Raw genomic sequence first — 14,019 nt, forward strand, 5'->3', positions numbered from 1 at the left:
AACTATCCATTTTTGCAGAGGACATGATCATATACATAGAAAATTCCAGAGACTCCACAGGAAAGCTACTGAAACTAAGAGAAAAATTCAGCAAAGTGGCAGCATACAAGATCAACACACAAAAATAAGTTGGATTCTACACTAACAATGGGAACATTGAAAAAGAAATCAGGAACACAATACCATTCATGATAGCCCTAAAAAAGATAAAATAATTTAGGTGTCATGGATTGAACTGTATCTCCCCAAAATATGTCTCAACTTGGCTGGGCCATGATTCCCAGTATTGTGTGATTGTCCACAATTTAGTCATCTGATGTGATTTTCCTATGTGTTGTAAATCCTACTTCTCTGAGGTTGATGAGGCAGTTATGTTAGTGAGGCAGGACTCAATCTACAAGATTAAGCTGTTACCTAAGTCCATCTCTTTTGAGATATAAAAGAAAGAGTAGAGAGACAAGGGGACCTCCTTCCACTGAGAATAAAGAACCAGGAGGAACCCATCCTTTGGACCTGGGATCTCCATGCTGAGAAGCTCCTAGACCAGGTGAAGATTGGTGACAAGGGCCTTCCCCTAGAGCTGACAGAGAGAGAAAGCTGGCATCCTGAATTCAGACTTCTAGCCTTCTAGGCTGAGAGAATAAACTTCTCTTTGTTAAAGCCATTCACTTGTGGTATTTCTGTTATGGCAGCACTAGATAACTAAGACACTAGGGATGTAAAAGATTTATAAAATAAAATTATAAAATACGACTGCAAGAAATGAAAAGAGACCTACATAAATGGAAAAATATACTATGCTTATGGGTAGGAAGGCTTAACATAGTAAAAACATCAATATTACCCAAAGTGATCTACAAATACAATGCAATTCCAATCCCAATTCCAACAATTCTTTAACGAGGTGGAAAAACTAATCACCAACTTTATATGGAAAGGAAAAGAGGCTCCAGATAAGCTAAGCATTATTGAAGAAAAAGATCAAAGTATGAGGCCTCATGCTCCCCAATCTCAGAACCAACTATAGAGCCACACTAGTTAAGACAGCTCAGTACTGGTACAACCACAGACATATAGGCCAATGGAACAGAATTGAGAACCCAGAAGTAAATCCATTCACCTATAGACATACGATTTTCAACCAAGGATCCAAATCCATTAAATCAGAAAAGGAAAGTCTCTTTAACAAATGGTATGGCAAAACTGAACATACATCTGTAGGAAAACGGAATAAAATCCATACCTTATACCATACACAAAAAACAACTCCAAATGGTTCAAAGACCTAAATGTAAAACCTAAAATGATAAAGATCATGCAAGAAAAAATAGAGACAACACCAGGGGCCCTAATATATAGCAGAAATAGAATATCAAACATAACTGAAAATGAACAAACAGTAGAAGCTGAGCTAGATAAATCAGACTTCCTAAAAATTAAACACTTTGGTCATCAAAAAATCTTCACCAAAAGAGTAAAAAGAGAACTTATAGACTGGGAAAAAGATTTTGGCTATGACAAATCTGACAAGTGGCTATCTCCAAAATTTATAGAAAACAACACCTCAACAACAAAACGACAATCCAATTAAAAATAAGTGAAGGACATGAACAGACACTTGACCAAAGAAGACATTCAGGTAGTTAACGAACACATGAAAAGGTGCTCCTGATCATTAGCCGTTAGAGAGATGCAAATTGAAAAGACAGTGAGATACCACCTCACCCTGGCAATAATGGCACTGATAAAAAAATACAGAAAAACAGATTGGAACTCTTATATACTGCTGCTGGGAGTGTAAAATGGTACAACCACTCTGGAAAATGGTATAGTTCTTCCTTAAAAAGTTAGAAATAGAATTACCATATGATCCAGCAATCTCACTCCTAGGTACATATCTAAGAGAAATAAGAACAGTAACATGAATAGACATATGCACACCCACAATAATGATGAACCTGTGAAACATCTCACAATGTGGATGAATCTGGAGGGCATTATGCTGAGTGAAATAAGTCAATCAAAAGAGGACTAATATTGTATGAGGCTATTAATATAAAAAGTCAAGAATAGGTTTACACACAGGAAAAAACATTCTTTGATGGTTACCAGGGCTGGGAGGGTCAGGGAGGGAGATTTACTAACTAGACAAGTGTTAATTCTGGTGAAGGATAAAGCAATGTACAATATGGGGAAGTCAGCACAATGAGACCAAGGCAAAGGAAGACACTGAGAGGTATGCAAGAATAAAGGACAACTACAGTAAATACTGTAATGTATACAATGCTGCAACAATAGTAATATCAGTAGTTTGAGAGTAGAAAAACCAAACCAAATCCAGACTTGTGGTCGTTGAGTTGATTCCAACTTCTAGCTACCCTATAGGACAGAGTAGAACTGCCCCATAGGGTTTCTAAAGAGTGGTTAGTGGATTTGAACTGCTGACCTTTTGGTTAGCATCCTGAGCTCTTAATCACTGTGCCCCAGGTCTCCTTGGGAGTAGATACATGAGCTAGTTTGTATGCTAGATAGGTGGGGGCAGGAGTCATATGGGAGTACACCTGTGTACATATATAGGTATAGTTGTGGCTATTTCTGCGTTCATATTTGTGAATGTTGAATGTATGTTCATGTATATAATAGAGCATGTATGGGCACAGTTATAGAAACTACATAGACATTGGGACTGAACTACTGGACATGGAAGCTAAGGACCATAGTCTCAGGGGACATCTGGGTCAACTGGCAAAACATAATTCATAAAGATAATGTTCTACATCCTAGCCTGGTGAGTAGCATCTGGGGACTTAAAAGTTTGCACGCGGCCCTCTAAGAAGCAACTACTGGTCTCTTGGCACCGAGAACAAAGGAGACTGAAGAATATTGAAGACACAATGAAGCAATTAACCCAAAGGACTAATGGCTCACATGTACTACAGCCTCCTCTAACCTGAGACCAGAAAAACTGGATGGCATCCGACTATCACTACTGACCGCTCTGACTGGGATCGCAATAAAAGTTCTTGGGTAGAATGGGTAAAAATAATTTAGAACAAAATTCAAATTAAAAAAAAAAAAAAGACCAGACTTACTGGTCTGAAAGAGACTGGAAGAATCTCCAAGACAATTGCCCTAAGACGGCCTTCTAACTTGAAACTGTAGACCGTCCTGGAAGCCACCTTTTAGCCAAATAATTGATGGAGCTATAAAATAAAAAATAACACCTGTGAAGAATGTGTTCCTTGGAACAACTGCTTACACAAGACCAAATGAGTAACATTTGCCCAAAACCAAAGATGAGAAGACATAGGGACAGGGAAACTGGACTAATGGAAATGGGGAACCCAGGGAGGAAATGTGGAAAGTGCTGACACATTGCAGGAATTCGAACCAAGGTCATGAAACGATTTGTGAAAGAACCATTGATTGGAAAATTAATTTTCTATGTTAACTTTCACCCAAAGCACAATAAAATGTTAGAAAACTAAGAGTGTCAAGATAGTGACAAACTATTGAAGAGTTGCTAATTAACTACAAGCCTTGAACTGTCTGAAAATGTAATCAATGTTTCCAACAATGTGATGCCCTTTTGATCCTAAGAAGGAAGCTTCTTCAGCCCTTCCTTGCTGTCTCTACTTTATTTCCAAAATGTATGATTTGTTTCAATCTGAAAAAAGGTTAGATATTCCTCTTCTGAATGAGTTTTATCTTTGAAAGACAAATTAGAACTCAGAGTGCCCTTACCAACCTTCCATATCAGAATTCTCTTTGTATAACTACTGCAAATTATAACTTCAAGACTTAAAAAGACAAACAAACAAAACTAGAATCAAGAAGAAAGAAAAAATGTTAGTAGCATTGCCATGAATCCTGGGAGACCTTCTACAAGTAAAATTGCCAGGGATGATAGGGGAGGAAACAAGAAATTCTGTAGCAGTGAATTCTGAGGACTATAGTTCATATATACTTCATCTGTTTATAGTGTCAGAGGTCCTTGTAAGGAGGGAGAAGAGTAAAGAGCCTCTCTCAGTTCAGCACTAAACAAACATGCACTGGACATGAGAATTAGCCTAAGAATTCTGTGCATCAATCTGCCATCCAGCTGCAGATCTGCTAAAGAAATTTGACCAGCATATCTGTGGACAGAAATTGAGGTCAAGGGCAATCCACATATCACATTTGTTGACAAATGCTATTTCTGAATACTTCTCTTCTGTTAAAGTTAGAAAAAGGATGAGTAAAATCAACAACAGCAATGTGGGGATGGTGAAAAAATCCTGGAGAATAAGGGAAAGGGAATTACGCATTCAGAAGACTTCTGAAAACTACCTACTGCAGAAACTAGAAGAAATAATTCTAGAAATCTATTTGGTGCCCTCAATTTTATGCAATAAGGTATGATATCCATGAAATAGGAAGGAGGGAAGTGAAATAAAAGTGCAATAACAAAATTAAAGTCTATATAAGAAGTGAAGAGCAGAACTGACATTGAAAAAATGGAATTAATGATAGAGAAGACAGATTTGGGAAACTCCCAAAGGGAAGAGAAAATGGACAATGATTGATCAAAATAATGAAAGTTGAGATGGTAATGAGGAAGAGAGTAAACTCCTATGAATTATAGGATTATTTGAGGAGCAAATGAGAACAATTGGAACAGAAACAATAATTAAAGATATGATTAAGGAAAACTATTGAGAGGGGAAAAAAAGTAAAAAAAAAAAAATCAATTTGCACCTATAAATTAGAAAAGATTGCTGCATTTTAGGTAAAACCAGTTAAAAGAGACTCACAGCTATACAGAGCCTAGAAAGAATGATGGTTTACATTGCATTACCAATAAATTGTGGTTAATATTTTAGTGTATGTGTATGTGCATACTCTCCTTCCAGTGAGATTTTGTATATTAAAAAAAAAAAACAAAAACCCAGTGCCGTTGAGTCAATTACGACTCATAGCAACCCTATAGGGCATATATAAGTATATTCATATGTAGTATATACATATACATACTATAACCAAAGCCAAACCAAACCTATTGCCATTGAAATGATTCTGACTCGTGGAGACCTCATACTTGTCAGAGTAGAACTGTGTTCCATAGGGCTTTCAGTGGCTCCAATCAATCTCATAGAAAGGCCCCTAGGTGGTGCAAACTGTTTGTGCTCCACAGCTACCTTAAAGGTTGTCAGTTCAAACTCACCCAGCAGTGCACGAAAGATAGGTCTGGTGATCTGCTTCTGTTAAGATCACCGCCAAGAAAACTCTATTGAGCAGTTCTACTCTGTAACACATGGGGTTGCCATGAGTTGGAACCGAATCAACGGCAACTTTTTTTTTAATGTAAGTCTTTACCCACATCTCTGCTTATTTCTGAGTCAAATTCCTCAAACTTAAATCAGTGAATTAAATGGTACAGACATTACTTTTGAATTAAATTTATAAAGATAAATTTTAAAAGCCTAAGGCCCTAGTGGTGCAGTGGTTAAGAGCTTAGCTACCAACCAAAAGGTGGCAGTTTAAATCAATCAGCTGCCCCTTGGAAACCCTATGGGGCAGTTCTACTCTGTCCTATAGGGTCACTATGAGTCAGAAGATAGGAATGAAAAAAAAATGCTCTCTGGCAAACAGAAGATTCTGAGACAGATAGGCTGAACAAAAGAGCTTTTAAAATATTATCATCTAGAAGTTGGGTAAATAGGAACCCACCCTGTCAACATGAGATAAGATTGGGGCAGCCAATTACTATCTCCTTCTTAGTGTCTTTCTCCTCCCCTCCTCCTTTGCAGGTTTTGTATGCACAGAAGAGCAGAGTGTGACTGCTGTTTGACCTTCCTTAGCCTTCCGAAGATGGCGAGGTAGTGCTGAAGATCAAGTGCGCGTGCGCTATATCCCATAATAAGAGATGCTAAGGGCTGCTGAGAGGACTCCATCTTGAATATCAGCAGGTTCCATCTTAGATTCCAGATGTACTTGCAACCTAATTAACATACACCGCCATTCTGAGAAGCACCGACCCCTTGAAAGAAGCCCACTAAATATTCACTACTCTATTGTCTCCACCGAACCCATATAAGCCCTAGCCTTGCTACCCTTTTCGAGTCACTCTTTTGGAGAGGCTTAGATCACCCCTGACTCTTTTTGCTTGACTCAAGCAAAATAAAGCTTGCTGAAGTTAAAGTTTGTATTTCATGTGTATTCTTACTCAGGAAAAGACAAGGACCTGTTGTGTCAGATTGACAGTTGGTGACAATTCCAGATTTCCTTCAAAGTGACTACTTGCAGGTTAGCCTCAGACTTTGTTTTCACACTGCAAGCCAGAGACAATGAAAAAAAATCCACAGAGTCCTCAGGATGAGAAGTTTCAACTCAAGATTTTTATAACTAGCTAAACTGCCTTTAATGTAGGAAGGCAACAAGATGTACAAAGGTACAAACCATATGCTACCCATGTACCCTTATTTGAAAAAGAAAAAATCTTTGAAGAGCAACACTTAATGATAACAAATTTCATGGACTAAAAACTCAGAAATAAGTTTTAATTTAAAGGAAAATGCATTTAATGTCCCATTTTAGGACTCTATCACAAGCAAGTAATCTGAAATTTGGACAGTGACTTAGATATTTTGAAGGTCATTTAATCATTATTTTAAAAGCAAAATATTGGAAATAATCTAAATGTTTAACAGAGTTGGAATTAAGTGATGCATTATGCATTTATAAGGCTTTTTAATGACACGGAAAACAGAACATAAAGTGAAACAATAAAAACAATGCAAAACTGGATCAGGTTTATACAGAGAGAATGATCTATTGATACAATGAAAAACCAAAATGAATGTTAAAAAGACCACAAAAAAGACCAAAATTTTATGAGATTGCTTCTAGGAAGAGGAGTTTGAGTGTTTTTGTTTTTTTCCTTCTTTCTCTCTTTTTTTAAACTTCTAAAATTTGTAAAATGAGCATTAATTTTATAATCACAAGAGAAATCAAAGCTTTGAGGGAATACCTGTAGTTATAGTTTGACTTAAAATAAAATTAGTTTTTATAAATTACCCATAAACCTATTACCAAAATAAACTATTGTATTTTGTTTCCTTTGAATTAATCAATCTAAAATGGTTTTTATACTTGCAATGTAGTTTACATGCAATTTCAAATTTTATATTTTTCCCTTTATGCTATTTCATAAGAACATATGCGTATTTCTACTTTGAAAGGTGCCATATTTGCTATGTTATGATGGGTGTATGTGGTAATTTATATAACCATTTTCCTATTGTGGGCATTTAAGTGTTTGCAGTTTGTCATGGTGGCAAATACCATAGCTTTGTACTCAGAGCTCTTCTTTTTTATAATTTCCTTGGGGTATTCTCTAGAATCATACTTATTGTGTAAAGGGTATGTATTGTGGATTGAACTGTGTTCCTGAAAAGCATGTGTCAACTTGGCTAGGCCTTGATTCCCAGGATTGTGTAATTGTCTACTATTTTGTCATATGATGTGATTTCCCCATGTTTTGTAAATTCTACGTCTATGATGTTAATGAGGCAGGATTAGAAGCAGTTATGTTAAGGAGGCAGGACTCAGTCTACAAGATTAGGTTGTATCTTGAATCGATCTCTTTTGAGATATAAAAGACAGAAGTAAGCAAAGAGACAGGGGCCCTCATACCACCAAGAATGAAGAACCAGGAGTGGAGTACATCCTTTGGACCAGGGTCCCTGCACTGAGAAGCTCCTTAACCCTGGAAGATTGATGACAAAGACTTTCCCTCAGAGCTGACAAAGAGAGAAAGCCTTCCCCTGAAGCTGGCACCCGGAATTTGGACTTGTAGCCTCCTAGACTTTGAGAGAATAAATTTCTCTTTGTTAAAGCCATCCACTTGCAATACTTCTGTTATATCAGCACTAGATGACTAAAACAGTATTCATGTACATTTTTATGGTTTTTGGTATGTGTTGCCAGATCGCCCTCCAAAAATATGGAGTTTATGTATTCTTAATATTCTCTTACAGAAAAAAAGTGAATCAAAGGAAATGACTACGGGACTTCTTGGACATTAAATTAGAAGGGACCTTGGAGATTAGCCATCTGGTATAAGTCTAATTTTACAGAATAGGAATCAGAGACTCAGAGAAGTTACTGGCTCCAGAACTCAACTAAAATTACATGCAGAAAGAAGACCTAAGTTATATCTCCTGATTGCTGAGTTGATGCTCTTTCCATTGCGTCAACATATTCTCTTTCTCCGTTCTCATTCCTCCCCCCGAGGCTGGAGACAAGAAGAGAAAACTGTGTTTATTTTCATTTGCGGCAGCAAGGGATTGGAATTTGCTTTAGCGCTGGATCAGATGCTTGCTCTGCCATATTTAATCCTCACCATTTTACTTAACCTTTCTGATCCTCAGGTTTCTAATCTGTAAAACGATGCCCACCTTATAGGGTTGTTGTATGGAATAGAGATAATATTTGCAGGGCTACCACTAACCCATATGGTATCTTTGAAAATTAGAAAAAGGTACCCCCCTTTGGAAAGATGCACCGTTTGTTAAGCATATTATAGTATATTTGTGCCAGTTAGAAAAAGGTGTTCCTTCTTCTAGGGGATGCAGCCCCCTGCAGGCACACAGTTTGCTGAGCATAACAGGACGGATACCAGCCTTCATTCATCCCTTTGTTTGGGGACCTTTGTGTGTAGGGCCAAACTTGCACGACCATACGGTAAGGCCCAACACATGGGAGCAATTATTTTTTTACTTATCGTCATTATTATTTTGGGGCAGAAAACAATTTCCTTGGTACACTCACCCCATCCTTCCTAGCCCCATAAAGTGAAGGCAGAGAGCACTTCCTGGCAACCAAGAGTTAAACAGGGGCAGAATCCCACTGCTGTGAAGGCTATCAAGGCCAAATGTGAGCCCTGACCTTCATTAATCCAAGTTTTGTACTTTTGCTAAGGGACTGTTATTTGCCTGATACATCTGCTCTTCCTAATTTGGCCTGTTTGGGTAACAAAGCTCCCAGTGATCATCTAAACCTCATTTTATGCACCTGTGAACAATTCATTATATTAGTATAACAGCAGGGGAGGAGAAGAGACACTAATAAATAGACTTGAGCTGCCAGGACTCCTTTTCGCAGCAGCAGAGGCCCCTTCCTTCTCTCTGAACACTCCCCAGCCCTCAGCCCATGACCCCACTGGGGAAGGTCCTGGAGGCTGTGGGGCGGGTGTACTCCAACCTGTCGGTTCCCACATCTGGCCGAGTTAAGCACATCAATTAATTGTCTCTTCTTGAGCTCTGCACAACTTTCACTTTATTAAATTTGAAAAATTTGTTATTAGTGGAAAATGGAGTGCAAGTGTTGTTAACTATGGTAACTTTGTACAGTATTTGGTAACCCTGCTCATGGCTGAACCACCATTCTTCGAGCAAAGCTGTACCAGAGCAACACACAGAGCAATTGGTCAATGTCTTTATCTTGTTGACTCTCAGCACTTCCGCACTGGCCTAATGCTGAAGAGAATTTCCCCTTTTCTATCGCTTTAGAAGACACAAACATACGTTTGGTGATGCTCTATATTGATGCTCCTTTAGAAACATGGACTGTTTTATATTTTTCCCTTAAACCTAACTCCACTTAACTTCAAACTAAAATATGGAATTCTGGAAGCCAAAATCAATCTACAGATGTTCAACATGGCATACACGAGCCTCTTCTCATATGTGGCCCCTGGCTTTCTCTCTAGCCTCATCTCTTCTCACTTCTTATCTGGACTTCATGCTCTAGTAGGAAAGGAAAACTGTTTGCAGTTCCTTGCAGACATCATGCAATTTCCTGTCCCTGTGCATGTCCCCAAGCTGTGCACTCTGCCAGGAATGTCCCCTATTGCCTATTTGCCTTATTTCCTCTGACACATCCTTTCACATTTTGCTCAAGGCTGGGATAAGTATCCCTCATTTGTACTCCCTGTACATACCTTTAGCATTGCACCCACCCCCTTCTACCAGAATTACCTGTTATGTTTCTCTCTGTCCCACCAGGACTTTGAACTCTGTAAAGCAGGAACTTGTCTTAGTCATATTTATATTCTCAGTGTATGACTGAAATCAGCTTTTTGTTGGGAGGGTGAGGGCAGAAGGGAAAGGAATACAAAAAGGATAAAGTTGCATAAGTCATAGTGTTGCCTTTTTGGTATAGTGTAAAGCCAGTTCTTCCTGGTTCAGTCACGGTTGAGGAAGTGAAACAGGAATAAATTCCAATTTTGAAAATGTGGGTGAACCAGAATAATAACTAGAATGGGAAAACCCTGCTACAGACCTAATCTTCCTCTTAGAAAACAAGGGCAGGGCATGCATTTCATAGCAACCAAATCTCTTGGCCATCGGATTTTGAGCAGAGTTGGAAACAGCGGTGCCCCTGTCAAACACAGCGGCCGACCATGTCACTCTGCATGTGTGTAGCTCTCCAGTCCTGCCAATAATCCAGCCTCATACATCAGGCTCCTGAAACGGCTCACTATGTCCCTTCCAATTCTCTCATTCCAGGGCTTCAACCTGTAATCTTTCCCCTTCTGAATATCGTTGCAGATCACCCAAATCGTAAAAATTCAGGTCTGTTGCAGTTTTACTTCACTGGCCGTGGCTGAACCGGTTTGAAGTCCTGGTAAAGAGCACTGGCCCAAGGTCAGACTTTTTAGCCCATTGCTGGCTATGTGAGCTTAGGCAAGTTAATTTACTTCTCTGGGCCTCTGCTTTACATGTATTTATTTATTTACATATTTATATTTATTATGGCATATATAACAAAACATCTGACTTATTTTACTCAGCATAATATTTTCAAGGTTCATCTATGTTGTAGCATGTACCAGGGCTTCAGTTTTCTTTATGGCTGAGTAATATTCCATTGTATGTATGTACCACATTTTGTTTAACTATTCATCTGTTGATGGACATTTAGGCTGTTTCCACTTTTTGGCTACTGTGAAAAGTGCTGCAATGAACATTGGTGTATAAGTATCTGCGTGGGCCAGTGTTTTGTAAACCATCAAGAACATTTGTCTGGGTCGGTGGATTTTAAGATATGCCCTTTGGACCTCCAGGGATTCTGCTGGGATGAGGGGTGTCCAGTTCCTCCAGTTCAGATTTATTTATTTGAGGAATAAATTCTGTATCTTTAACCACTGACCCAAGAAAATAGCTTAACAATGACTGGACACTGCCAAGTGCTTTATATGTATTAACTCATTTCATCCTTACAACAGCCCTAGGAGAGAGGTATAAGTAGCATTGTTTCCATTTTTAAAACAAGGAAGTCGAAGCACAGAGAGGTTAAATAACATGCAGATGGACACACAGCTTGAGAATGGTAGAGCTGAGATTTGAACCGAGAGCAAGGAGACTTCCAGATCTAATATTTAGTAGTCTTATTATTGATTTTTTTATTATTGATCTGAGGATCCAGTAAGTAAATAAAAAGATAACTATGTATGTAACATAGTGTTTGCAAAGTACCGAGCTAGTGAGGTAAACAGAGTCCAGAGAGGCTGTGATCAGTCTGGCTTGGAATATTCAAGAAAGGCTTTCTGGAGAAGGTAAAACTTAAGCAGAACCCCTAAACAAGAGTAAGATCTAGATAAACAGATGAGTGTGGGAGTACCATTAAATCTAGGAGAAAGAGAATGACAATATGAATATAAATAAATATGTTTCCCATACCTAAAAGTTGCAAGGGCTTCATATTTTATCTTTAAATGCACCCATTCCCTCTTGTTATGTGGATACATAGGACCTTGTCCGGGTCTGAGTACCAGCTGTACCACTTACCAAGTGTGCTACCCCATCTCCCTCAGCTTCATTGAGCCTCAGTTTCCCCGTCTTTAAAACAGGAATACTAACAGTGAATTGTATGGGATGTGGTATATGGTGTACAATAAGGTGTAAAAGCACCAAGGTTACTGCTTTGAGTATATTTAAAATATTTGCAAAAAATACTCATATTGTAAAAAGTGTATACATATAATTCTTGAAATAACAATATAATAATGATTTATATTTTGGGGGCCTTATATTTTATATTTTTTGGAGCCTTGGTGGTACAGTGGTTAAGAGCTCAGGCTGCTAACCAAAAGGTCGGCAGTTTGAACCTACCAGTCACTCTTTGGAAACTCTATGGGGCAGTTCTACTCTGTTCTAAAGGTTTGCTATGAGTTGGAATTGACTCGAAGACAATGTATATATATATATATATATATATACACACACATTTTATGTAGTAGCCCTTGTGGTGCAGTGGCTAAGAGCTATGGCTGCTAACCAAAAGGTTGGCAGTTTGAATCCACCAGCTGGATTCAAACCCTATGGGGCAATTTTACTCTGTCCTATAGGGTAGCTGTGAGTAGGAAGCGACTTGAGGCAACAAGTTATATTTTTATTATTATGTAGCACATTTTAGCTGCACATTTTGCCTCAGGGGAGACAGAGAAGAAATTCAAGGCCCAACATTTGTTCTCTGAGGCGAAGTGGAAGATCTCTAAGGTGAATGTGCTTTCCACCGTCCTGCTGTTCCAACACTGGTGACCTAGAGCAGCGGAATTGGGAAATAGCCCCTAGGACAATAAGTATCTTAATGACTGAATTCAAAACCTACCCTTCTTTGAATTTTCTGCAGAATTTAACTCAGAAGATTCAGTGGGCTTCTATTATATTTTTTCTATTTATTCATTCATTCATCAAACATTTATTGAGAAACTTTTGTGACAGGCACTATGTTATGTGTATAGATACAGAAATAAACAGACATAGCACTTGTCTGCAAAGAGATAATAGTTTTGAGTAGGACACAGACACATAAATAATAAATGCCTTCTGTGTCTATACATTTGAGAGCTTTTTATGTACAATATAAACAAAAACATTTGAACTGTAAGAAAATTCTTGTGTACAAGATTGGAAGAGAATATCAGCCATATTGATCTTGAATTCTTCTTAGTTCCTCAGTCAATGAATAAACACTAGCTAACATTTTGTGAAGGAGCCCTGGAGGTGCAAATGGTTAAGCGTTTTGCTGCTAACCAAAAGAAAGGGTATTGGTTCAAACCCACCTAGTGGTTCTGCAGGAGAAAGACTTGGCAATCTGCTTCCATAAAGATTACAGACAAGAAAACCCTACGGGGAAGTTCTACTCTGTTACATAGGATTGCTGTGAGTCGAAATCAACTCGACAGCACTTAACAACTGCAGCATTTCAATAAACACTGAACCAAATGCTTTCCATAATTAATCTTCATAGCACTATGACATGGGTTATCCCCATTTTAGAGATGAGGAAACTGAGGTTTAGAGAAGTTAAGCAATTTGCCCAAGGTTATTGGTATGTTATCTTTCACTTCTGGGCCTTTTTTTCCTGTGCTATCCTCTCAACTTGGAACATATCATCTGCTTACTCCTCACTGTACACCCCCTTGCCTGCTCCCCATCTTCTGGCTAACTCCCAATTTCTGCTTACCCTTCCACTTATAGTTTAAAAATCATTTTCTCAAAATAGCTGTCTTTGATCTCCTACTACACTGCTTCTCATAGCTCATGTATTTTTCAATCTTGGCTTATAATCACAGACTGGAATTACTTGTAGAATCTTTTGCTCCTCCATCTGACTACAATCTCCACGAAGGCCATTCTGTCCTGGGTGTGTTTCACTCCTTAGTGTCTTCCAAGAGACCAGCAAAGGGCTTGGAACATAGAAGGTTTCAATAAATATTTCTCAAATGCAAGAAGAGGGTGGAAAAGATATATCAAACACTTCACCCATCAAATTCCAAAGATCTCCAAGCACTTAATAAGAAATTCTTCCTGGGGTCTTATTGTAGTGTTTTCCACAGACGGGAAAAGGACAGTCTATAGGTAATTGCACCAGTTATCTTAGGGAAGTTGACATTTGTTGTACTGCAGGGAATTTCTCTTAGCACAATATTTCCTGGGAGGAGCAGGTAAATATTGAGACAAGATACACATC

This window comes from Loxodonta africana, chromosome 3 (genome assembly GCF_030014295.1).
Source record: "Loxodonta africana isolate mLoxAfr1 chromosome 3, mLoxAfr1.hap2, whole genome shotgun sequence".
In the NCBI taxonomy this organism is placed as follows: domain Eukaryota; kingdom Metazoa; phylum Chordata; class Mammalia; order Proboscidea; family Elephantidae; genus Loxodonta; species Loxodonta africana.